Genomic DNA, 24,646 nt, shown 5'->3' on the forward strand with positions numbered 1-24,646 from the left:
GAATTAGGTCAAGTTTTATGCTGTGAGGTAAAACTAATGTACAAAAGATGCCCTTCTCTTTTGACTGTGTGATATTTTCATTCTAGTAATAAACCTGGTGCAACATGAGACATGCACAAGGTCTATAATTCACAAGCTTACTGGGTAGCCATGCGGTACCAGGATTTCAGGGCACTGTCAACTTCAGATTTAGCTTTTCTGTAGCCAGCAAGTAGGCTAAAGTCACATCTTGGCTTAACTATGACTTATTTTAGCTACTCTTTATTAAAAAAATGAAAAAAAACTTTTTTAAAAGTAAAGTGAACTTTTTATCTGGCTATTTAAATTCTATCTGCTTGAACTGGCTGTTGAAAATGCATTTGGATAACCACCAACTTTCTTGGACTGTCAAATCATTAATGCCTGTAATTCATCTTGACTCATAACAATTAATACATATTCATTAGAACATAAGTGGGCACTGTTGTCAGTAAAGTATCAGAGGTGTAGCCGTGTTAGTCTGGATCTGTAAAAGCAGCAAAGAGTCCTGTGGCACCTTATAGACTAACAGACATTTTGGAGCATGAGCTTTCGTGGGTGAATACCCACTTCGTATTTAGGATCTACTGAATTTCTTATACAAGTTGCAGGTGAAAAGGGAGAACCAAGTCTGTTTTATCTTCTAAGAGATCCCCTCCATATGTTTTATACATCCCTCGTCCTTAAAACACAGCTGGCCAATGTAATTGACTAGTACAGTGAATTTCCCAACCTGGGGGGCAAATCAACAACATGACACCCAGATTCACCCCAGCTTCCATGGCAAATGTGTTCCGAATGCTATGGATAAAGTAGTGGACAGCTCCCTTGAAAGGGGTCTGCCTTTCCTTTTCCTGTTCCCAAAGCATCCCTGAATGCACCACCTGTTGGAGCAACTTATGTGTACAGGATTGTAGGACTTTTTTCCATCACCACTCAGTTGGAAGCAAAGAAGCAAAGAAAAAGTTTAAAGAACAGAAAAGGAGAGGAAAGAAGATGGACAGAGAAACAGAGATATGGTGGCAATGATCCATCAGAGAAAGGCTGAGAAGCACAAATTAGTAGCATTCATAAATAAATATATTTCGTTCACCTTATACCACTTTGCTGCCCACATCTGTTCTCATTTTAATTTAGAGAAAGCCAACGCAATCAAATTGCAAGTCCCAGATGCCATCATCTGCCATCAAGCAACTGCATCATAAATACCTATGCCAGCTCTTATAATCAAACACTATTTTTTGTTGAAGGGGACAAGGTGAGCAAAGTGAAGTTGGGAGACTCTGCACTACCCTTCCACTAACCCAGTTTTTAGCAGAAAGACGACGGTTCTTAGTTTAAAAAAAAATAATTAAAAAAAAACATATTAGTCCACAATTAATCCACAGCATGTTTAGAACGGTACCTGGGCATTCAAGAGGGGGAGGATTGGGAATTACCTCTGCAGTACAGTACACACAGGAATAACTAGAAAAACTGTCTGGAGAAGTTAGAAGCATTCCCATGGAGCAACAGGCACTTTCACCTACCTTGCATTTTAGAGGATAGAAAGGATCATTCCATGAACCCCTATGAAGGAAAAAGGATGAGAGAATAGATCCTCACTCCAGCCGAGACAGCAGGCAGACACTGGTTGAATTGGAATCCTCCAGCTTCATACCCCTTTCTCTTTCAATTATGATTAATGTTTTATTTTACAGGTGATTTCCAGTACGTGGCCAAGCTATTGTGGCTCTGCCTTGTTGTGTTACAGTATCATCTAGATGGAATGCTTAGACTGTATTCAATATTACCACCGTCACTGATGGTTCAAACTACAGTCACATTCCCAGAAATTCATATGCATACCATAGGATTAGGCAGCCCAGTACCTACCTGGATCATTATTACTATTTTCACCTCCGATTAAGGTTTTAAGGATGGGGTCACTCTTCTGGTTTAGGAATTAAAACCGAACTGGTAGCATCACAGCTTACTGGGACACCTTTCACAATGAGCCAAAACTGTCCTGTAAAAATTACACTTAAGACAAAAATATGTATTCAACATTTGACGCTACAGAACTTTTGTTGCTTGATAAGAAAATCAGGTTTCAAATGTTCAGAATGTTCTTTTACTCCCAATGCTGAGCAATAAGTGATATTGTCTCATACCCTGCACGAATGTCACCGTTTAGATAGCATTAGAAAAGCAAGCGAAGGATTTTCCATTTTCAAAACCAACTATAAATAAACCATCATTTTTTACATCTAGTAATATGATTTATTCAAATTCTCCAGAACTGCAGGCATTGCAGAAGTTACACAATTGGCATCGCCTTTGCAAATGCAGCAAATCATGAGACCACATAACTACAGTACAGGATTGCCAGATTCCTCCTAGACATCTTCCCCCCCCACACACACTATAAAAGTATTTTTCTTACTATTCAAAATATAGTAGCACTGACATCAACAGGACCAATTTGATGCTACATTTTCAAATGTGTAGACATACACAATAAGTTAAGTACGTATTCTTTTTTCCTTGTACATAGATATGAAAACAAAAATGATTTCAGGTTTAAACATATCCAGTGTTTCCATTTTACGTACACATCCTCTTTCTCTGTGGCATATGCTTATTTCACTTCAGCTATGTAGGTTCACATTGGGAGGCACCTTTTTGCATATTTTGCTTTTTCCTTTCAGTGTGAAATAGGCACACATCAGCTTAAATCATTAACAATCTGCCATAAATTTATCGACAGAATAAGAAGTGTGATTATTTTCCCTCACTGAATGAGCGAAGTGAGTTCGCTTGTAAAAGAAGAAAAAAAAAAGTTTTTCTTGGGAATTGAAAACTAAACACTTAAAGCAAATTTACAATTCTAGCACATTTTAAAGGAATATGCCAGGGAAACAAAACTTCTTGAAGTGAGGAGTGAATTTTGGTTTGTGTCAACCAATGAAGACACAGTATTTCTTGTTTGGAAAACATTACACAAAACACTTTGCTGCTGTGAGAATACAGAAAGCTAGAAGCAACATGACTATAAAAAAAGTTTAGGCCCTGATCCTGCAACTGGATCCATGTGGGCAGATCCCTATGCCCCAGTGAAGCCAATGGGGTAGAGCAGCTTGCCTGTGTGGCTCTGATTACAGGATTGGGGTCTTAATTATAGAAGTGGGATCTGTTCTAAGAGTAGCTAGGAAAGTCTGCACTGTCATCTTTATATTATTCCAAGTAAACACATTTGATGGCAGCGGGCCCCAGCCCTGCAATCCCTCTCTGCACAGGACTCCTGAAGAATCGGGTTCAGTAAGTCTACATCTTGGTCTGTTAGAAATAAAAGGATAAATAAAAATAAGGATCAACTCACAAGAAGGCCCTTGCGGTGCCTTTTTCAAATTAATGTGTTTTAGTCAAATTTAAATATAAAAATAGAAGATTATTTCCATCTCTCTCTCTCGATCAATATAATAAGTACTGTCAGCCTGGAATCTAGCCTTCATAAATAAATGTGTATAAACTTACGGCTGGATTGGCACCTTGCAGTGAACCTTAAGTAATTGCTGCTTTAGGAGCAAAGTAGACACCTATTTGTGATTCAGACACAATTGAGACTCTGCTTACCATTTGCTCCATTGGGGAAGTAAACTTAGCCACCTCCTTTCCTGGCACAACTTCCCCCTCCACAGTGATGGCTCGTACTCTTCCCCCTCTGCAAGGTTTAGTTACACAAATAGCCCAGACAGGGAGAAGCTGTGACAGAGCGGCACCCACCTCTCATGAGCGCCCCCTGGTCGAGTTTGTGTGTGCCTGCTGTTTTTCCTCTGCTCACGGTGCCCCCTCTCGGCCGCTGCACTTGTCAGCCAGATCTTCAGTGACCCAACCTTCCAAACGAGTCACACACTGTCCGTGTGCAAAAACAAACAAACCCCTTCCAGGGTACACAGTCCAAAAATGTCCTCAATGTCCAGCAGCCCTTCCTGGTCTCAGGCCCTTAATCAGTCCAACGGGAGTTCCTAGCAAAACCCCCTCCGTTGGTGTATCTTTCTGTAGCCCTCTCTGGACTCAGTCTGTAACCAGTCCAGCAGGGCCCATCACAGTACTCTTGCTTGGTCCAGCTAGGTAGCAAGATTCTGACTCTGGAATTGAGCAGCGCCCTGAGGGCTTCTTCCCTGGGGACTCCTTCCCTCCACATGAGTCCTCAATGACCCCAGCCTCCCTACTGAGCCATCCCTCTTGGACTCAGTTCTCTGACCACAGCTTCCTACTGAGCAGTCCCAGGGCAGCCCCCTTCCCTAGGGTGCCACAGTTCTTATTCCCTTCCTTAGAGCATAGCCACTCCCCAACCCAACCCAGTAACCCTTTAAGTATAAGACAAGTCTAAAGGGAAAACCAGTGCATGAGAGTTGGCAGTTTTTCAAAGAGACATTATTAAGGGCACAAGAGCAAATTATCCCACCACATAGGAAAGATAGGAAGTATGGCAAGAGACCACCCTGGCTTAACCAGGAGATCTTCAATCATCTAAAACTCAAAAAAAAGAATCCTACAAAAAGTAAAAACTAGGTCAAATTACAAATTATGTAAACAAATAACACAAGTATGTAGGGAAAAAATCAGAAAGGTCAAGGCACAAAATGAGATTAAACTAGCTAGAGAGATAAAGGATAACAAGACAACATACTACAAGTACATCAGAAGCTAGAGGAAGACCAAGGACAGGGTAGGCCCATTACTCAATGGAAGAGGAAAAACAATCACTGAAAATGTGGAAATAGCAGAAGTGCTAAATGACTTTCTTGTTTCAATTTTCACCAAAAAAGGTAGTAGCAATTGGACATCTAACATAGGGAATGCCAGTGAAGATGAGGTAGGATCAGAGCTTAAAGCAGGGAAAGAACAAGTTAAAAATTACCTAGACAAGTTAGATGTCTTCAAGTCACCAGAGCCTGAATAAATACATCCTAAAACACCCAAGGAGATGACTGAGGAGGTATCTGAGGCATTAACAATTATCTTTGAAAAGTCATGGAAGATGGGAGAGATTCAAGAGGACGGGAAAAGGGCAAATACAGTGCCAGTCTATAAAAAAAGGGAAATAAGGACAACCCAGGTTATTACAGACTAGTCAGCTTAACTTCAGTACCCGGAAAGAGAATGGAGCAAATAATTAAGAAAGCAATTTGCAAACACCTAGAAGATAATAAGGTGATAAGCAAGGCTATGATTTAGTCACGGGTATATTTAGTAAAAGTCATGGACAGGTCATGGGCAATAAACAAAAATTCACAGCCCATGACCTGTCCATGACATATTAAAAATACCCGTGATTAAATCTTGAGGGGGTGGGCCACTGGGGCCGCTGCTGGGAGGGCATCTGGGGGGGTCTGCTGGGAGGGGGCTCCCATAGCCAGCGGCACCAGCTGCCCAGGCCAGTGGACTGTGGCTGCTCTGGCTGGTTGGCCAGGGACCACTGCTCAGGCCAGCAGACCACATCTGCTCCAGCTGGCTGGCCAGGGACTGCTGCCCAGGGGCTGCTGGAGCAGCAGCTAGTATGGTTGTTCCCTGGGCCACTCCAGTAGTAGCTGACACGGCTGTCCCAGCAGCTACCTGAGCAGCTGGCCCTGCAGCCAGCCGCTTGGGGGCCCTGGAGCCAGCCACACTGGCCACTGCAGAAGTCATGGAGGTCGGGGAAAGTCATGGAATCCATGACTTCCGCAACCTCCATGACAGACATGGAGCCCTAGTGATAAGTAATGGTCAGCATGGATTTATCAAGATCAAAGCATATTAATAATAGCTTAATAGCCAACCTAATAGCTATCTTTGACAGAGTAATAAGCCTCGTGGATGGGGGAAACAGATGTGGTATATCTTGATTTTATTAAGGCTTTTGAAAGTGTCTCGCATGACCGTCTCATAAACAAACTAGAGAAATACAACCTAGATGGAGCTACTATAAGGCGAGTGCCTAACTGGTTGGAAAACCATTCCCAGAGCGTAGCTATCAGTGGTTCACAGTCAATCTGGTAAGGCATATCAAGCAGGGTCCCGCAGGGATCAGTTGTGGGTCCATTTCTGTTCAACATCTTCATCAATGATTTAGATATGGCATAGAAAATACACTTATAAAGTTTGTGGACAATACCAAGCTTGGAGGGGTTGCAAGTGCTTTGGAGAATAGGTTTACAATTCAAAATAATCTGGAAAAACTGGAGAAATGGCTTGAAGTAAACAGGATGAAATTAATAAGAACAAATGCAAAGTACTCCATTTAGGAAGGAACAATCAGTTGCACACATATACATTGGAAAATGACTACCTAGGAAGGAATACTACAGAAAAGGATCTGTGGGTCATAGTGGATCACAAGCTAAATATGATTAACAGTGTAACATTGTTGCAAAAAAAAAATCATTCTGGGATGTATTAGCAGGAGTGAGTTGTAAGCAAGATACAAGAAGCAATTCTTCTGCTCTACCCTGCACTGATTAGGCCTCAACTGGAGTATTGTGTCCAGTTCTGGGCACCACATTTCAGGAAAGATGTGGACAAACTGGAGAAAGTCCAGAGAAGAGCAACAAAAATGACTAAAGGTCTAGAAAACATGATGTATGAGTGAAGATTGAAAAAACTAGGTCTGTTTAGTCTGGAGACTAAACAAAGAGAAGACAGAGGGGACATAACAGTTTTCAAGTACATAAAAGGTTGTTACAAGGATGAGGAAGAAAAAATGTTCTCCTTACCCTCTGAGGATAGGACAAGAAGCAATGGGCTTAAATTGCAGCAAGGTGGTTTAAGTTGGATATTAGGAAAAACTTTCTATCTGTCAGGGTAGTTATGAACTTGAATTAATTGCCTGGGGAGGTTGTGGAATCTTCATCACTGGACATTTTTAAGAGGAGGTTAGACAAACACATGTCAGAGATGGTCTACAATAGTCTTGCCAGCAGTGCATGGGACTAGACTAGATGACCTCTAGAGGTCCTTTCCAGTCCTATTATTCTATAGCACCCTCCTGCTGTGTCCCTTTACTAATTGCTGCTCTTCATTTCTCTGGGCCACTTCCCCTTAGCCCATCTTAGTTGAGTCTCAGCAGCCAGCCAGATGCTCCTTCCTTGCGCCCCCAGTTCCAGCCAGTAACTTCCTGCTTAGTCCTAGCAGCCAGCCAGGAGCTATTCGTGGGCTCCTCCAGTCCCTGCAAGCAGACTGGACTCTCTCTCTGACCCTGCAGTTCCTTTTATACGAGACTATTGGGTCCCGACTGGCTGCTCCCTGCAGCCTCTTTCCTGATTGGCTGACCCCCAGACAGCCTCTCTAGACAGCTTGGTGGATCCTCTCCACTGTCCTTTTCTGGGGTGTGGCAGGGCTGCAAATCCTCCAGCAGGGGTCCACAGGGCATAGTTCACCTGTCACAGAAGTAATGGTCTCATCATGCCTCCTCACCACTGTGTGACTGTGTGAGCAGACTCATGACTTCGCCCTTAATGTTTCTGCAAAAATTTTATTTGAAAGATGGAACTGAGGAATGGAAGCTGGAGTAGTAGAGATGAGGAAAAGATGGCAACAGCAGTAGAGTAACTCCTCACTTACCGTTGTAGTTATGGCCCTGAAAAATGCGACTTTAAGTGAAACGCTGTTAAGTGAATCCAATTTCCCCATAAGAATGAATGTAAATGGGAGGGTCTGCCAACTGGTGGGAGACACTCTGGGGGGCCATAGGGAAGCGGATGGGGGGCTGCCAGCTGTGAACAAAGCAGGCAGCCAAAGGACGTTTCACAACTTTAAATGGAGCATGTTCTGTAGTTGAGCAGGGACATAAGATCGAAACAACGTTAAGCGAGAGGATGTTAAGTGGGGAGTTACTCTACAGAGGAGTGCCCAAATAGAATCACTGTTCCCTATTGAATGTTTGAGAAGCAAGGGTGAGGAGAAAAGGTGTTTGAATATATAGCTACAATTTAGAGCACACCTACACTTGCAAAATTTCAACAGTTTTACAAAACTGACCAGAATTTTTTCAAATTTCGTATTTATTCTTGCAATGAGCTCACATCTATTCCAAACATTCATGAACTTTTGAAAAATGCCCCCAAGAAAGTTAGAAACTCATTTTGTTTTCCATTTGTTATTACCCTCTACAGCATCTTTAAACTGAAAATGACAAAAACAATGATATCCAAAATCACTAATATATGTGGGTATGTCTCTCTATTTCTCTAAATGTTTAAGAGAAAACAGATTTATAGAAACATCTCTGGGGAATTTAATTGTTTTTATTTAACAACTACATTTTACAATATATACCAATTTTCTCCTGGGTAGCTTTGCAATACCTTTTGACAAGAACAGATTTTAAAATTTTATTAAAAGCTAATGTTAACATTATATAATACACACATTAAGGAAAGAATGTCTCTCTATCGGGGTGTTGTGCTTAGATTATCAAAAAGTACAAAATCTGATTTAAAAATCACAAAATACATATAGTACATAATGTGCAATAACCCATATTTAGGTGAATAAATTTATTGATACAGTTCAGATATTAGAATCCACAACAAAAAGAACATGTTCATAGCACCAAGCATAGAAACCGTTATTGCGGAGGAGATTGTACAATGACACACTTATGCTGCTTTAATCCAGCCTAATTCATCTGATGATTTTACATTCTGACATCGTTTTGCTGAAAACAGACATACCTAATTAGAACATGACTTGTTTATCCAGCAGCCTAGGGTTCCAACTCTAAAAGTGATGTTCAGAAAACAATTGTGCCCTGCAGCATGTAATTTACTTTCTTACAAAAACCTTGAAACAAAAAATGATGCTGTGTCAGCAAGTAGACTGCTAAACGGACATTAAAAGGTGAGCTGATTATTCTGGCCAACTGATGCCACCAATAGTTACACTTTATGTGCATTTTATATTATATTCTCCCTTTTTCAGGTGTTCAGAACCCTAGTGCAGTAATTCACTATTGGCTGTTTCACTATTAACGTCAAACATAGTACTGGCCCTAAATATATTGCCTGTTAAACATTTAGCACAGTTAGTGCAGCATAAATGTACAATAACACAGTAATCCAGTTGGCTCTGACAGAACCATACAAGTCTATTGCATACACAAAACAAGCAGTACACAGTTTCATATAAGAATTTTGGTCTTTCAAAGCAGAAGACAATAACTTTTTTTTAAAAAACTGCATATACATAGCATGAAGGTTATAACACAAAACAATACTAAACAAAAAAGACACTAAGCAGCAAGGTTGATGACTCTCCTACGTTAACAAATAGCATTACCTCTTTTTTCTCTCCTTACAAGTGTCATAAGTTAAGGAGAGTGACCTAAAATTTCAACTAGTGCCTAAGGATTTAACTGCATACATCATGCTGAAAATCCGCTCCAGATAAGAGCACTGTCTGCATATCCTGTGTGTCACAAGTTTCATTTAGCTGGCATCAGCTGCAATAATGATAAGAATTATTAAATCTCATGCTAAATGGCAGGGGGAAGGAGAGGAGATTCAGGAAAGTAATCTTCCCTCTAAATCAGCACTTTTGAGTAAATGGACAGGAGCATCCTATGGTAGGAAGTTCATATGTGAACCACCAGCCAATGGACACTGTTAGTGGAAGGGCACCTGGCTAAATGGATCAATGATTTGATACGGCCAGTCCTATGCTCTTAAGAAACTAAATGTATTTTTGGCTTGTAATTAAGCCCACCTTATAAACAAGAGAACAAGTTCAAATAGATTGATTATGTTTACCCCGGTCTTCTCCAAACTATGGAAAAAACCAACCATGTAGAATTAGTAGCAGATAAATGAAACAGGGGAGTCTGTTGCAACAGGGAAACTAATATATGATATGTGGATAGTCAAATATACCTGCAACTGAAAGTAGTAACAAAAAGGTTAAAACAACTGATAACCAAGGCAGGGTAGCCACATTCAACAGCAGAGAATTTCATCAGTAAGACAGACTAGCAGGACAACAGATGATCTTACGTGGTAAAACAATTGTGAAAAGGAAACAATTTGTCAAGAAATAAATCAGAAATAAAGGGGCTTAGTGACTGACTCCCATGGAGGAGACCATATATAACTGAAGTAAAGTAATGAAAGCTGCACTGAGCTAGAAGGGAAGACTGCAAGAAAGTGAAAGATCTTAAACAAAGTTAAAATAACAGAGGTTGAGACAAGCCCACAAAACACAGAGTTCTAGGTAGAGCTCTTAGAAAGTTTCCATTAGAACCTTTTCTCCTGGAAAATGCACATGTGTCAAAAGTGGATTGTGTCAAACGTTTCATGGAACCTTGTCCATTTCAGAACAACTGAAAAAGCTTGTTTTGATAAGGTCAAAATTTTCAACCTTTTCAAAATGGAATATTTTGATTTTTTGTTTCAAAATCATTTTTATTTCAACCTTTTTTATATTACAAATTATAATATAAAATGGAGAACAAGAGTCAAATCAAATCAACCCCAAACGAAACTGGTTTCAGAATTTAATTGTGTGGGGATTTTTTTTAAAGTAAGTTTTGTTCCATTTTGGAATGGAAAAAATTTCAAAAATGTGAGTTTGCTCATGAAATGAAAAATCCAGTTCCCGGTTAGCTCTAGTTGTAGATGAAGATATCTTAACTCATCATTGGTGATCATGAATCGCTACACAGTACTGGCGGGATCCAGCAAAACAAGATACTCCATGCTGCTATACAACATGGAGGACGACAATTGGCAATGGTTCTTCGGCACCAGATAGTAGTAGTATGCTAAATGCAATAAAGGAAGTGTGTGTAGAACTATATATATTTAGCATATATCATTGAAGAATTCCTCCAACTGGAAAACTTCACAGGATGTTCACAGCAAGAGAATATAGCAATCATATAGACACCCTTTAAAAGAATACACCTTGAGGAAATAAATAGCAGGGATTGCTTCAGTGTTTCAACTTCAATGCACACCCACATTAGCTTCCAGCCACTTTAGTATAGATAATCTTTCCTCCTATCTACTACAGGAGTTGCCATAAACCTCTCTCTTTTTCAGCACTCATCTTCTGAACCTTTAGTAAACTGGCTTTTAGCCACTTCCCTCGGCACCCATTCTATGGTTTTCATCCTATCACCTCTCTGCAGTGCTAGGGTTTTTTCAGTTTGACAAAGCAACTGCCCACAAGAAAGCTTTTCAGAAAGTAGGGGGAAAAAACATGCTCAAGTATTGAAATGAAGGCTTTGGCAGCCAAACATTAGGAGAGGTCTCTTTTAGGAAGACCTTAGCACCCTTACTCCTTCATATAATCAATCAGACTTTAAACTAAGAGAGAGGGTAGCGCAACTACCCCTCCTCTTCTTTAGCTTTGTTAAATAGAGCGCCCGTCTTCCATGCTTGATGCTATGAGAGTTCCCCCTCCTACTGCAATCTGCGTTCACCACTGCACACAACCTGCATTCCCCCTACATAAAAATATCACACTAAGACTCCTCTCAAGCCCACAGGAAAGAGCTAAGCTCACTTTCTGTGTTTCTTGTCTCTCACCCCCTGCAGGTTACTGTCCTAAAACCTGAATTCTGCAAACTGATGCAAGCAGGGAGGGCTCTTATACCCACACAGAATCCCACTGAAATCAATGAAACTACACAGGAATAAGAGTCCTTGCACAGCGGTTCTTTGCCAGGACTGACTCACTGTTGTATCTTCATTCAGATGTATGTTACTATTCTTCTGCTGTACAAATTTATTTATTTTTTTAAGTATTAAAGACAGAATTACCTCTGCTCAAAGTACAGGAACAGATTTACTCACATAATTACCATTAATAAAATAAAATGTTTTATCCTCCAGGTTTCTATGTTTCCAGTAGACTTGTTGAGATAGCACACCCTGTACTTATTGATCATCACAATAAAGAATCAAGCTGTATTGCTACTGGGAGCAGTTCTGCTCCCTTCTCAGCTTGACTGTTTGGCTGGTGGAAGGATTAGAAATCAGAGATCAGCCTAGACTTTGCAACAGAGACTTAGCCACTTTAGACTAAAAATAAACAAAAAGAGAGAGAGGCTGGAAAAAAGGATTGATCGATCCTGTGACAGCCAGTCCCAACGTGCACACTTTTACCATAAAAAGTACAAGCACCATCTGAATTTTACAGGGTTTATCTCCCCACAGTACATAATTCCTGTAGCTCTTAACTCTACAGGGTCATCTAAGAATACAAATATCTATACTATACCCCTCCCCCTCACACACACACACACACTCAGCAGGCCATGGACACCTCAACAGTCTGACAAGCATTTCTATTAAGCATTAAAGTGAAATTTTAAGCATCTAGTTTATACAGTTATGCAAATTAGATTTCCAACTGCTGTTGCAGCAAATCTTCATACAGCTCTGTGTGCTAAAATAAAACTTTTAAGTACTAGCAGCTTGACTGGATTCTACCTCCTTGAGAGGTCAGACAGGTTTCACGTCCAATCTATTGAGCCCTTCTCTACCCACACACCTAGTTTGCACAAGCTCCCTATCCAGGAAGACTAGAGTATCATTTACAGCAGTCTCATCAGGACTGAGGAGCCCAGCTCCCTGGAGAAGATGAGCAGGTTGGGTTCACCAGAGAACAGACTTCCTGATGTTCTTCAGAATGGAGAGTTTCTTCTCCAAAGCATGAAATTTGTGAGATCACTTACAGTATGGAGGAAAGTGGAACTCTGTTGTGAAGAGACATCAAATCAAAGACAGAAGTCATTAAGGCAATGAGTTGCAGGACTGTCTGGCAGATGGATGGGTCTGTAAGGGAACCTTGGTTGCTAGAGGAACCATTTTCTGAAGCCTCATCTGAAGCAGTCACATATGGCTCTCCCAAGTACTGATGCAAGCTCCCAGATGGATTAGTTCTTTCTTGACGTCTGATTATAAACCCCTATGATGAAAGAAGGGAGCACATTTTTTTGAATCACAACATGGGTCTATGAAATAAATTTGACTTTTAGCAACTGCATAAATGACAGAACCAGAAAGCCTCTCTGTTAGAGGTGGCTGCTACTACAATCAGATTCTGCGAGAACATTCATGGAGTTGTGCTAGAAGACCTTGGTGAAAACTGAAAGGACTGGGTGATCTTGAATCGTAAGTATTTATGATGAGATGCTGAAATAGGTATTATGAAAACTAGCCACCTTTCAGACCTGTAGATGCTAAAAGTTCTCTGTTGTACAGCTGCTACTGAGAACAAAGAGATTCTATCTGGAATTTCTTATATTTCTAAAAAACCATCTTAACCATTTCAAATGCAAGACTGTTCTGAGGCTTCTATATCCTTCAGCACTAGAGAGTAAATGTCTTCATCTAACTTCTCAGAAGGGACAGGAAGACTAACACAATATCTAGGAGGAATGGGGCACTCTTGCTTATAAGCATCTCTTTTGGCAGGGTTCAGAGACACATTTATTGAAATGAGGGAAACCGAGGGAAATTTTATGTAGTAACTCTCTGAAAAAACTGCAAGAACCCATTTCTTGGATAGTTTTTTCCCCCACTTTGAGAAAATAATAAAACTACCCATGCCCCGACACTGGAACAAGTTTAGGGGAGTCAGGGTATAGCAAATGCAAGAAGTCAGAAAGTGGAAATACTGGGATTGGGACCTCCCAAGCATCTTCTCTTGTCCCTTCGATATATACTGTAGCTCACCAAGCCACAAACTGGGAAGATCTATGAGGCTGGCATGAACTTCTAAAGAAGTTTTTCAACTTTTAAGCAGAAACGGACTGACCAATCTTGGAAATATCTGAACTTCTCTAGGCTTAAAAAAAAAAATAATTCCCTGATTTAAAACTGTTTTACATAGGCTACCCCAAAAAGTATACTTACTCAGAGTGGTAGGGAAAGGAGTTTTAGCTTGTTCCTAAACTCAGTGAGCAGTGGGGTTTATCAGATACTGCTCCACTGCCCATGGGTTTAGCAAATATAAAGAGGTATCAGATAGCAAGGCAGTAGCTAAACTGACATGATCCAATTTGTCTCTTTCTCCTCCTCTCAAGGGAGGTTAGCACCTTCTCAACATCCTTAAATGAGATAATAAGAGCTCTTGTGACAAAAACTGAAATTAAAGCTGCTCCCAAACCCTTAGATTGTGTATTTTGTTAAGACAGAAGCTATCTTCTTGTCAGATGGTTACACAGAGAAGATGATGCTCTGTGTAAGGAAACACGACATATCTTAGAGCACCCTGCAGTATAGGGATTTTTTTGGCATGGAGACCCAGGTTATTTTTCCTCCTTACAGCGCATATATGCATTTTGTCCAAAACATCAATCCTTTCATCGAAGAGGAAACAGTGCAGAAATCTCTTCTCTTTTTGGGAAGGTCATTGAAGGTAGTAGGTGGTACAGAATCCTCAGACAAATGTAGTGCCTTGACTACTACTCTAAGTGGCTCATGCCCCGGCCTCTGCATTCAGAAAAACTCCTCAGAGAGACAAGCTCAGAGTCAGACACCAAAGAAGATTAAGACATTTTCCCTTCTTCCTCAGAATCCCACATGGATGGAGGCCTGGGTTTACTGTGGTTTACTTAGTTAGGCTGACAAGGTGAGGGGTAAATGAAGGGGTGGAAAGGGACACCAGGGTGGTGAAGGCTTTGACTCACTGAATGTCTTGTTTAACTCCGAACTGAAAAAAAAACCCAAAGGGGAATAAAAAGCACTAATTGGAAGCCATGAGAGGCTGACTGGAACATATGAACTCACCTGAGATGCATCTTGGGATTGTAGTATGGGAACTGGCAAGGACTTTATCTTCTGCCTGTAGTCCTCGTCAGAAGTTAACACGGAGCCTGGGGAAATGGGAGGAGGCACAGGTCCCACCTTACTAGACTCTACAGCTGGCTGGGTATTGGACTGAGGGTAAAACCCAACACCTCTCTCTCTCTCTCTCACTTACACACATACACTCACACAACCTTATGCATTGGACACTGCAGACAGAGCAGTTGGTAAAGACTCTTCTCTCTATTTTTCACATTTTCTCCCAGGCAACTTTTGAAGAAAAAAGGCTCTCATATCAACAAGTGTGTGTCAGCAAATGTTTCTCACTGAGGCAGAAAAGAAACATTTGGGATTAGCTTCCTACAAATGTTCATAGTCACTTGCTTTGGAGTGGCAAAGAACTGCATGTCTCCTCCACATAAGATCTGCAAATATTCAGTTTCATTTTGCTTAACACTAGTCAAATCCTAGGAGGCCGGACATCTGTTAGGATGATATGTGGAAGAGCAGCACAAAAACTAAAACAAAACTTTGTTTTTTAAAAAGTGTTTGTGAATTTCAATTCTCATGACAGGTGTCAGCTTGACAACTCTGGAGATCAAATCAGGAACAGCACAAGCCACACCACCCACGACCCAAAATGTTCTTCAACTCTGACGTAAAACATATGAGACCGTGAAGTCACCCTTGACAGACTATTGCCTCTGCTGAAAATGCCAACAAAGGTTTAATCGATTTAAGAGCAAAAGGGACCATTACAATCTGCTAGTCTGCATAGTATGGGACATAGAATTTCACTGAAGAATACTTCTGCAGGGGAAGGAATTCTTCTTCCCCACTATGGAAGTGAACATATTGAACAAAATAACTTGTGGTTAAATGAGAACAGTACGTGCTAGCTGTAACAGGAGCATTTAGATCTGAATACGTCCTCTCTTTTAAACAAAAAATATCGACATTCAGGAAACCCCACAGAACAGCTTTACCTAGCACTACTAGTGAGGGCTCACAACTGCATATTTTCATACTAATCCTTGCTCTAGGTGTCAGAAAAAAGCCAAGGCTACTTTTATGGGAGTTTACATGTCATAAGTCAAAATGGCTTATTCTTTAATTAATGCATACACTATAACAGCTTCACTCCAGTCTTACTGGTAGAGGAGAGGTGTCGAATAGATTGGTCTGCAATATCTTTCCTGTGTCTCATGAAACAGAAGAATCCAAAAAGTTTTTAGGTATGAGAAACCAAAACTGTAACCGTGTCAACACAGCTACACAATAAAAAGAGGTTACTTAACATCCTTACACACACACACACACACACACACACACACACACTTTCATTCTAACATCTTTTGGAACCCAGCAGGGTGGAAATTCTATTTTTAAAATTAAAAATGTTGTTACAATGAGTATCTTAATGATGGACACTGAATGAAGATGAAAAATGAGGTACAGTAACCTTGTATCAGAATATAACGATGTGATGCTCAGACAGTCACTAGACCAGTGAAATATTGATTACTTTAGAAGTATGAATAAATATAGAATTCCTCATAAGGAGGACATTTTGTTCTCCTCCTGGGAAAGTTTAGGGCATTTACTGTATTTATAAGTTCACATTTATTCTAATGCTTCATAAGAACTTTATATTCTGCTCCAAGATCATAACCAAACAGATCTTATGCTCATAGTCCAAGGATTGTGATAGTACTATTCAGCTAAGGGGGTCTTCAGCCAGACACAAATGTTCAGACCACACCAAACCTTACTAAAAACAGATAACCTCAGAGCAATATACAGACTAGAGAGCATTATAGTCAAAGTGAAATATTATTGTCAGAATATTATGCAGGAGATGGGAAATGTATAAGATGCAATGCCTGCACCTGGTATTTGACATACACAATTGCATGCTCAAGGTTTCATCTTTACTGTTTTTGAAAGGTCGACTTTGAACTACATTATAAAATATTGTGATATTTTCTCTTCTTTTATATAAAATTAATCTATTTAACATGAAAGAAAAACATATCACTAGCTAGTGCCACCCATAATGAATGGACTGCAAATACTACCCCAATACATCTTCATTCTCATTTGCAATGTTTTATTACTGTCTCTTTTCTATGGTATATTGCTCTCTTATTTGGAATTAGTCCTAAATGAATGATTTGGAAATTTGGGCACAATGTCCACCTATTCCTAAAATGAGACCATGAAGCTTGTTTACTCATGGGGGAATTCTGAACCACTGTGCACGTGCAGAATTCATGTCCCCCGCAGATTTCTTTGCTTTCCTGCAGAAAAATTACTTCTGACAGGGAAGCAAAGGGAAGCCACAAGAGCAGTCATGCACCCCGCCCTGGCAGTGCAGGCACACTGGTTTGGGCACCCAGAGTAGCCTGTGGAGACATAAATCACCACTGGGGGCAGGGGAGGCGGAGTTAGGTGGGAGTGCATGCATGGGGAGACATCAATCACTGCCGGGGTGGGGGGGCTGGATATGTGAGCAAGCGAACGAGACTTTGTCCCTCTCACTTGCTATTGCAGTACATCCGGTGTGGAGGGGCAGGGCTTCAGGGTGTTTCTGAGGAGGCTGGCATGGGGCAGGCTCAGTCCCCTCGGGCAGAGCAGAATGTAGCAGCCTGCCTGCTTAGTGAATTGTTTCCATTGTTCTTACTGAAGTCCCCCAGGAGTATAAAACTGATATAAAAGATTTAAGGCTCCTTTACATTGCCAGAGTAGTGTAAAGGAGCCTTATTGTAAATGACAATATGGCCTGATAAATGCTTATGATGCTTTAGTGATTAGAACTGGTCTACATTTTTTGACTGAAAAATGTTCTTATAAAAAGGGCTTCATCAACTGTTTATTACTGACCTTTCTGAAGATGGTCAGTAGCCCATATACATTGTGAGTTTGATTCTCCCTCCCTCACTTGCTCTCCAGTTGCCTATGATGTAATATGAGCATACGGCTACACATATTCGTTGAGTAATAACTAGAAATAAAGGGTCAAATCTAACTACATTACTATTAGACGAAGGGAGTTTGAGGATTTCCTCCAGTGCTCCCCACTCCCATTCTCCATCCACTGTATTGTAGTTTAAATAAATTACCAAAATAATTGAAACTGGTGTGATTATATTGCATAATTTAGACAAATAAAATATGCAGAATTTTAAAACGTTGTGAGAGAATTTTTTGGCACAGAATTCCTCCAGGAGTATTTGCTGCACCTGTCACATAGCCAACTAGAAATCTGCATTGGCAGAGATCAAAGTACATTATACCACCAACAAAGAGCTCCACACAACTCTCTCCGTACTCCCCCCACATTTCCCCCACCCTCCATTGGTTCATTCTGGGACATATACACCTAAACACTCACAGGTGTATCTATATCACATAATCACATCAAAAATGCCAGGAGCTCAAGATGTAAAGAAGACATAATTTAGTTCTATCCAGACCAAGCCTACAAATAGAAATGGGTGCTGCTTCATGTAAGGCAGAGGGAAGGTCATGTGAGGAAGGTTCAAACTTGGGATTGGAATCCTAAAAAACAGCTACAAAATATGGGATGGACATATTTACTGTTACAACTAAATTATATGTATGTCTGAACTAAGTCACAAAATTCTCATCAGAGAACAAAAGACTAGCCATGAGACAAAAGGTAAGCAAACACAACCACAGCAAGCAAGGGCACACCACAGGTTTGCAGTGACTGTGTCTCTTTCAGACAGCAGTAATTTATTTATCCCCGTCATGTAACTTTAACAGTCTGTCTGCCTGGTTCTTGGCAAGCACTGACTTGCACTGTCACAAACTGTCTGACAGACAGAGTTTTTTAAATGCTTTTTCTGTTTTAGCAATCAATAAAACTTCATAAAATAACCATTATTTCGCATTCTTCTTCCATGCCCTCCCCACCACCACCACCACCAAAAAACAACAAAACACATAAGAAACCTTCACAAAATAATTCCTATAAAGTTCTGCCACAAACCAGGGTTATTTTAATTTAAACATCCAAACTTTTGTGCATACAAAGCTTTCGGAATCTGGTAGAGAGAATTTCTGTTAAGTTTAACTGAAAAATACAGTAATTAAAAATTAATAATGGGTGTGGGCACGCAGCTTCCCCAGCCCTCCCCCACCCCATATACACTCCCACCCCCAAACTTCTTTGCTGTTGTTCATGTGGATTTGTGCCAGACATTCTGCATCCTCATTAAGTGGTGTCTGGCAACCTGCCTGAGCTTTAGTGGGTTCTGGGAATGCCAGTATATTAACCAGAGGACTTTTTGCATTACCCTTTAGAGTTTTTATTCTAGAAAAGTCAACCATTTGGCACAGTGCAAACTTATTTCATCCGGGAAAGCTCTCAGTTGCCAATCAAGAGAGAAATCACATTTCGATTCTTTGTCATTTCCAAGCCCTCCATCTGAAAAACAAGCTCGGTGGAAAGAAAGTGTCTCACAAATACAATTTTAAAAGCCCAAGTGCCATTTTTAATAGGATTTCAAAGAAAAGGAATCCAGATGTGAACAATATTGAGATCCATCATAACACACACAAAAAGATTAATTCTCATTTCCTTATGCGTTAGTGGCAGAAGCTATTTTAATTAGGAAGAAAAGGCTTGCACAATATTACTCTGGTAATTAAGGATCATACAGGTGCCTGCATGTTTCCTATGCCCAACTAAGTGCATTATGTTATTGACATGAAAAATAACTAACAAAATACACTACCTACAGTATCTTTCAGACACCAATCAGTGCCTACTATGCTAGTGAAGGATTTTACTAAATGCCTATATATTATACACAAACAGATGTTCAGGACACAAAAAACTAATGATTTTGCACTCAACCTATACTCTTCTTTAATCTACATACATATACAATTGTCTGTAGGGTTTGGGAGACAGCAAATAAGATACTAAAATAAAATGTTGACATTTTTCATATGAGTAGCACAACTGAAACAAATTTTAACTGTTCTTTATTGAAACATTCAATTTTTTGTGTACAACACATGGAAAAAGGTAAATCCATGAACCTTACACTTATCTCATTTACTTCAATTTCTCCTGCTTCATTGTGCTTTGAGCCAGATCCTGCAGTCCAGCTTAGCCAGAGGTACATACCTGAATAGTCCCATTAAATTCAATGGGACTACTAAATTAATTAAGGGCTGCAGGACAAGTCCCTTGGTACCTCTACTCAGCAGCATTGAAGACATTGTTATATACTGGCCATCAATTACTTTGTTCTCTGTATAATTCTGGTTTGGGCAAGAATTTGCTGACTGAATGACAAAAACTCCAAGATGTAATCTCCCCTCTACAGTGAGCATTTACCTAAGGATCTAAAAAATTACAAACCAAATTTACTCAGAACTTCCCATTGTGTCCAGAGGGGTAACTACCTTAGCAGACTGCTTCCAGGTCTCAATGTGAGAGGCAAGACAGCTATTTTTAGAAACAGTCACCAGCTGGGTAAAAGAAAAATGTGTGTGTATGAATGTTTATACTGAGGGGGTGGATTCTCAACAACTGATGCACCAATGTACTGGCACAATCTCCTTTAACAAGCAGCTGGTGCTGGCAGGGCGCCATTGAAGAATTCAGTGGTTATGCACATCAAGCCTGCAAAGAGACTGCACTAAAATCTCCTAGAAGTGTACAGATTCCCTTCCTGTTATTGATGGGCATGCACATATGTATATGCATAAAGTTGTTCTAAATTACAGCAACTTCAGCTAGCGTAAAACTTTTCCAATGCTAATTATGGGGCAAAACACAAAATGCAACTGCATTTCATGTTAACATATGGAATGTAAATGTGCGTAACTCTTTAAAATTTATTTCTCTTAAAGTTTACACCGAATAGGAAGTGTTTTTTTTTCAAATCTAGGATGATTTTTCATAGTAATTTACATTCAGACAGCATTCTACATCCTGAAGGGATACCAAAGGCTTATTCATATACAGTACCACTTGAGTGCTGTCACTTTTTGGGTAAAGGGCAGTAGCCAGATAGACAGACACAACAGAGCATGTTGTACAGCAGCTGAGGAAAAAGAAGGAATGAAATTCTGATCAAGCAAACTGGGGCAAAAGAACTCCTCTTCCAACAATGCCATGGCACTTTTAACTTACACACAGAGCAGACAGAAACTCAGCTTTTAAGGTCTCATCTGAAAGACCTTACCTACAAGGAACTGCAGGTAACTCTGTTTATCTCCCTCAAAATGATGAAGGGATGAGTTATTTCAAGATTATCCGGTAATGTTTTTACTGATAAACATTAAGCCTCCCAAAAATTTTGGACAGTTGTAGCTTTTCCCAGAATCCAATTTTCCAATTTTGTTTCCCCAAAGTTTTCGTATAATATGTCCAAGACACTGAAAAACTCAACTTCATCCATCAAAAATTGTGCCAGAGCCTGGAATGTTTCAATTAATGTAAGCCAATGGACTGATCTTACATTGTTAACTCATTCTTTGTCTTACATTTATCATCATGTAGCTTTGTATGGCCACCTCAGGTTGCTGAAAGAGCACACACTGAGATGCATTATGTACATGCAATAGCAATCTTCATGTACTCACGTGGTCGAATTTAATACACAGCCAAAAATACAGAATATATAAAGATGTGTTTTATGTACATAAACATATATGTAGATTTATATTTGACACGCTGCAGTTAAAATTCTCTTACTACTGACTTTGTGGTGTACTCAGAGTAACTCAATAGTCAGTGCTGCAACACTAATACAGATATAGATGTGGAGAACATTTTGTCACTATTTCAGTTGGCAGTGAAGTGGGGACATTCATCAGTTAATAGACTGTCTCCCCTCAATGTCTTTCCAGCTGAAGAGTCCTTTATATTTCTAACAGAGATGAAGCTACAGCGTCTGCATGCTTGCTAGTGGCAGCCTGCACCATCACCAAAGAGCTCCACTTAGCAGTGCACCAAAATGAGTATCATTTTATTTAAACCAATTTTGGACTGCTATGAAATGCAAAGCCATTAGAATATTATTCTAGAAAATAAATTAGCAAGTGGGGGCAAAACAAAACTCTGTCCAATTAAAGACACTTAGGGTTTGAAAACTCTAATGCAGAAAAACATTTCCCAGCAGCAAATGTTACTGTAGTTACCCATCATATTAGTTCACCAACTTTCCCTGAAGTCTATTCTTTTTAGATTGCTGTATAACTGCCAGTAATTGTCCCTCTGCTTTCTTATTGCTGAAATACCTCTGACCTGTTGGCTAGCCTGAGAAATGAGATCCTGCATATATTTGTCTGTACATCTTTATGCGATGGACGTTTTCCTTGCTTAAGCACTTTTTAAAAAATAAGTCTTTTTAAAACAGATCCTTTCTAATTACATATGACTCCTTCCTAATTGAAAAATATTACTCTAGGCGTTCTAAAATTATACATTTATCATTCCAAATGCCCTTTTCAGTACCACATAAAATTACTCACCTGATTTTTTACTGTCATGCGCAACCATCACCAGTTACACATAAAAAATACATTTTGCTAAGCCTTGAACATTACAGAGAAACCCTCAGTTTAGACCACACATCATCATATATGTACAGTTTAAGACCACTGAACAAAGGGAAGTTCTTTTCTGGTTTTGTCTGTTTCCTGTTTATTCCATCGTGAGGTTTAAAAGAAAAAAAACTAAAGGGTGCATTTTATCCATTTAAATCTTCTCAGCAACTATTATATGAATATTATACATACAGTCACATAATTAGCTTCCCAGTTAAAGCCATAAACTTCTGATGTCCCTACTCCTGGCGTTCTCAAACTGGGGGTCATGACCCCTCCAAGGGTCGTGCAGTTTTTATTTGGGGGGTCGTGAGCTGTCAGACTCCATTCCCAAATCCCGCTTCGCCTCTAGCATTTATATTAGCGTTAAATATAAAAAAGTATTTTTAATTTATAAGGGGGGGGCACACTCAGAGGCTTGCTGTGTAAAAGGGGTCACCACTACAAAAGTTTGAGAATCACTGCCCTACTCAATGCCCTACTCATCTGTGCAAGGTAGATCAGAGATACAGATAAGGCTACATTAGACTTGTGCTAATATGTGGAAAAGAAAACAGATTTCAGTAAATATGAGTCTGTTTTCCATGACTGCAACAGATAATAAGCAAATGCTTATGTGCTCCCTTCCTTCCTGTAAAAGTTGTCTGCATGGGTCTGCTGAACAGTTTTCTTTACAGTACAGACAACTCTGTTATAATCTTTCTTCTTCAGGGAAGCACAGGACTGATGTTGCAGACCTGCCATTTAGTATTAGTCCACTGTGCTATGTAAAATTAACTCTTCATAGCAGTAGATGAATATCCATACAAAATGTAAGGATCATTTTAAGTATCCTCCTGAAGGAACATGCTGACAGAGAGCAAATGGGGTAATACAACTCTAGTTTTGCAGCCTGTTCTCTTCTCTGAAAAGCCTCAGGGAAGCCACCTTTATAGTGATCTATGCTGAAGCACCCCAGTAAGTCCTCTCCAATCTGCATGCAGCATCCCAAAACAAACCAATCCATTCAGCCCACAACGCAAGACAAATAGATGCATGATACATTCCCAGATTTCCCTTCAACGATGAAGAACACAATTTAGAGGGAGAAGTGAAAAAAAAAGTGATTATTACACACCGAGACAGACCACACGCGTAGACAAAACCCTCCCGACAACTGAGTCGGAGTTTTGCAAGGATGACAACAAAAAATCTAACTAAAGGTGGATATCATCGCCATCGCCTTTAATTTAAAAGCCATGTTAACCCTATTGCCGGTCATTCCTTCCCACGCAAACTAAGCCCGCACTGACAAGGTAACACGACTAACGAAGCGGAGCACCGGGCAATCATTTAGTTCCCTTTGTCATGTCAGCTGCAGCCCCGGAGCCACCTCCTCCCTCCCGCAAACTCTCTCCCGTCAGGCTGGGTCACCTGCCCCCCGGGAAGGCAGAGCTGAGCGAGTGTACATGACCGGCAGCTCCTGCACCCTGAGGCTGGATAAGAAGCTGCAACCCAGACCTCTCTCCCCTGGTGCACACCCAGGTGTGTTCGCGCGCTGATGGGGCTGCAGGCTGCACGCACAGACACACGCGCAGGTCACCAGGGAAAAGGGAAATCACCTTTTCCGAACAACCTGGGTCTTGTCTCTTTAAGAGCCGCAGACCTTAAACTTGGGCCTCTCCTCACTTTTCCAGTCACTTTCTGGCTGCAGCAGCAACTCTCCGGCTCTCTCCCTCCCTCCCCTCCCGGCGAGCTGCATCTCCATTAGCAGCAGCAGCAGCGCCGGCTGCAGCCCCGAGCCTGCAGGCGGGGAAAGGGGGAAATGCCCAGGCAGGCGCTGCACTCACCTTCTCCGCGAGCCCTGCCGCTCCCCCCCTGCAGCCCTCACGGAGCAGCGGCAGTGCCCGCCTCCTCCCCCTGTCTGCAGCTGCGGGCGCTCAGCCTGGGGCTGCCTCCAGCTCATTCCCAGGCTCGCCTCCTTCCCCCGCCTCCCCGGGCTGCTGCCTGTCTGCAGCCAGTCGGGCTCCCAGTGACAGGCAGCGAGAGGGAGACGGGGAAGGAAGCAAGCTGGGGGGAGGGGAAGCTTCCTGCCCAGCCCCGCCGCCGCCGCTATTCGTAGGCCACACTGACATCTGCTGGGCTGGATGTGCCACAGGCGGGTGCGCCGCCAGCTGGGCTAGGGGGTTTAGATGGACCTGCCCGACTCACAGGTTAACCCAGCACATCAAGCGTCAGGCCAGGCAGGGCTTGGTTTGCAGCTGGGGTGACCCAAGGTCCCG

At 41.0% G+C, this 24,646-nt stretch overlaps 1 protein-coding gene across 1 annotated transcript in view; it reads right to left on the bottom strand.

Moving 5' to 3' along the window:
* The window catches only part of LDLRAD4 (low density lipoprotein receptor class A domain containing 4), a 437,695-nt gene extending 413,392 nt beyond the window's left edge, over positions 1–24,303 (bottom strand). The window contains exon 1 of the mRNA XM_050938853.1: positions 24,215–24,303. The gene's annotated coding sequence lies outside the window, so the exon portion shown is untranslated. The remainder of the gene's footprint in view (positions 1–24,214) is intronic.
* Between the last annotated feature and the right edge of the window lie 343 nt (positions 24,304–24,646).

This window comes from Gopherus flavomarginatus, chromosome 2 (assembly GCF_025201925.1).
Source record: "Gopherus flavomarginatus isolate rGopFla2 chromosome 2, rGopFla2.mat.asm, whole genome shotgun sequence".
In the NCBI taxonomy this organism is placed as follows: domain Eukaryota; kingdom Metazoa; phylum Chordata; order Testudines; family Testudinidae; genus Gopherus; species Gopherus flavomarginatus.